Consider the following 3,206-nt stretch of genomic DNA (forward strand, 5'->3'; position numbering starts at 1 on the left):
CGTTTCTCGACAGGTCGTAGTGGCGAATGAACCATAGTTGTAAGGGACGCATTTTGAGTCTCGCAAAGACGAGGATGGACGAAGTTGCCGCCATTAGACCGAGCAGCCGCTGAATTTTGAAGGCGGTGACGGAAGGGTGGGTTTGGACGACGGTGGCCAGGGAAATGATATCTGATGCCGTCATTGGGCAGGTAAGCCATGCATGTCTGTGAATCCAGGATTGCACCGATATACTGTATGCGCTGGACTGGAGACAAGTGAGACTTTTGTCTGTTGACTTGAAGGCCCAGATTCTCCAATAGTGTCAGAGTCTCTGCGACATTTGAGATTAGGGCGGTTTTGGAAGGCGCCACCAGAAGTCAATCGTCTATGTAGGGGTAGATCGCGACAACCTGTAGACGGAGGAAAGCCGCAACCACAATCATGGTCTTCGTAAAGACTCTTGGGGCACTGGAAAGGCCGAATGGAAGGGCCGTATACTGGAAGTGCCGGTGACCAATAGCAAAGCATAGGTATTGGCAGTGGAAGGGGTGGATAGTGATGTGGAAATATGCGTCTTGGAGGTCGAGGGTTGCCATCCAGACATGTCTGCGAAGCAATGACATGATCTGTTGAAGCGAGACCATGCGGAAGCGGTGGTAAATCACGAAACAATTCAGCTCCCTGAGATCTAATATGGGTCGAACGCCTCCGTCTCTCTTCGGGACTGTGAAGTATCGGGGATAAAATCCCGTCCCGTGGAGATGTGGTGGTACATGTTCTATGGCTCCCTTCTGTAGAAAGATGGACACCTCCTCGAGGAGTGGTGGGGAAGGGGGCGTGGAGACGACGACTGAAGTATTGGGGTTCTGGATAAACTCGATTTTGTAACCTCGGGTCAAGATGGCAAGCACCCACTTGTCCGAGGTGATGTGATGCCAAGTGAGAAGAAAGGGTGACAGACGGGTAATTACTGACTCAGTGACAGGGAAGTCAAAAACCCTGTTTGGAGGGTTTTGATTGTTTAGCGCGAGAAGCTTGTTGGCCTGAACCGAATTTTGGCTTCTGGAAGGCAGGTTTCTGGCCTCCGGAAGATGTTCTTGGCCTCCAACGTGTGTCAGGGGACTGATGCGTAGGGGTGCTCCTCTGCCAAGACTGCGACCAGGTGCGGGGACGATACTGTTGTTTTCCAGAGGATGAGACCCCTAGAGCCTGGGATGCCTTTATACTCTTATCGAGCTTTTGTAGAACAGAGTTGGTGGTGGCACTGAACAATCCCAGGCCATTAAAAAGTAGGTCTTCCACGTAAGATCTAGTGTCTATTGGCAGGCTAGTGTTACGGAGCCAGGAATGTCTTCTGAGTGCTATTGCAGAAGCCATTTGTCGCGAAGACGCCTCGAGGACATGTTTGGTTGTGTTGAGCTGTTGTTTTGCCAATAACATGTCCTCTTTCTGTATGACTCTGGCAGCTTGCGGTTTGTCATCTGGTAGGTGACTGAGGAGTTCTGAGAACCGTTCCCAAAGAGTGTATTGGTAGCGGTTCATACAGGCCAGGTAGTTGGTGGCTTTGACTGCCAACGCTCCCGTGGAGTAAAATCGTCTGCCAAAGGCATCTGATTTCTTTCCTTCCTTGTCAGAAGGTGTGGAATGCATCTTCCGGGATTTGGAGGATGATGTAATGATCACTGAGTTTGGTTAAGGATGAGAAAAGAGAAATTCAGCATCCGTCTCTTGTACCCTGTACATGTGGTCCAGTTTTCGTGTGGACACAGGGGCCGATGAAGGTTTCGACCACGGTGACTTTGCTGCTTGAAGAAGAACCAAAGACATAGGCAATGCGAGGGTGGAAGAGATGTCAAGCTGAACGATATTGTAGACTGAGTCTGTTGCTTGATGCTGTTGCTGGACGACAGAGAGACCTAAGGAATGGGCCATCCGTTTAACCAGATCCGTATAAGATGTAAGGTTATCTGAAGGGGATATAGGTAAATCCTCAGCAACATCCTGGTTAGGAGACTTATGGTCAGGAGAAGTGTGAACTTCAGAAGCCTCCGTATCTGAGTCCTCTTCCACGAAGTCAGAAGAGTCTTGTTTGTGTATCTGGACCGATGTGTCCTGTGGGCAAGTAACTGGTTTAGGTTGGACGACAGGGACGACAGGGTTTGGATTGACAGAAGGGTCGAGTAGACGACTTGGTTCCAAAGTATGGTGGGACTGGTCGATTACAGAAGGACGTGACAGAGATGCTGAAGGTTTTGATCTATGAGGAGATTTCGACCGATGTACAGATTGGGTGGAATAGCGGTCCCAATCAGAATAATCCGCGGGCGTTAACCATGGCAGGAATGGTGGATAAGCCCCATAGAGGTACCTCAACTGTCATTGATCCCACACCATCGGTGGCGGGGGGGGGCATGAAGACTCTCGGGGAGCGACTTCTGGACCGTGGACGTCTGGGTGATAAAGCAGCCGCTTGTCTGTGGCCAGTGTCCCTGTAATCTCGAGTGTCGATATCAACAGTTTGAGTGCAGAGACAAGGAGGGGGACGGTGCATGGCAGATGAGGTATATCAGTGCCAAGGTAACTCGACGTTGGGAGCTTCCAAAACCGTCAATGTCGACGATGGAGAAGGAGACGAAGAATGCTCTGCATCTATCTGATGACTTAGGAGCTCTACCATTTCGATGTCGCAGTAAGGACGCTCCGTTTGTTGGACGGGGGAATCCAATACGTGGATGGTCGGTGGAGGAACTTGGGCCTCTGATATCGATACTGCCGGTGGAGCGGGGAGCACTACAGGGCATCACCCAGTGCTTGTACCACCACCTTCCCCATCTTAGCCGCCTTGAGGGACTTGGAAGTGCCCTTCTTCGCGGACTTGGCTTCCTTACTTGCCTTAGCCTTCTTCTTAACAGACATGGAAGCGGTCGATCGTGCCTTCGATGTCGGGAGCTTCGGTGTTGGGCGGTCGACATCGGAGGCGGGCCTTGTCCATTGGTGTGGCAGAAGAGCCGATTCAAGCAGCGCTACTTTAAGGCGCATCGCACGTTTTTTTTTCTTGTTTGGTTAGAGAAGCGAGCACAATGTCGGCAGGACTCCGGTTTATGCGACTCTCTGAGGCAAAAAATACAAAGTGTATGCTGGTCCGGAGGAGCAAGTTTGTTTCCGCAGCATTTACACCTTTTTAAAAATCCCCACTTCTTCTCCATAAGAAGTGGAGTAGAGAT

At 50.7% G+C, this 3,206-nt stretch overlaps 1 protein-coding gene across 2 annotated transcripts in view; it reads right to left on the bottom strand.

Annotated features, from left to right (window-relative positions):
• LYPLA1 (lysophospholipase I) overlaps positions 1–3,206 on the bottom strand; it is a 32,692-nt gene that overhangs the window by 7,375 nt on the left and 22,111 nt on the right. The gene's annotated exons all lie outside the window — the stretch shown is intronic.

This window comes from Gekko japonicus, unplaced genomic scaffold (assembly GCF_001447785.1).
Source record: "Gekko japonicus isolate JY-2015 unplaced genomic scaffold, Gekko_japonicus_V1.1 scaffold349, whole genome shotgun sequence".
NCBI lineage: Eukaryota > Metazoa > Chordata > Lepidosauria > Squamata > Gekkonidae > Gekko > Gekko japonicus.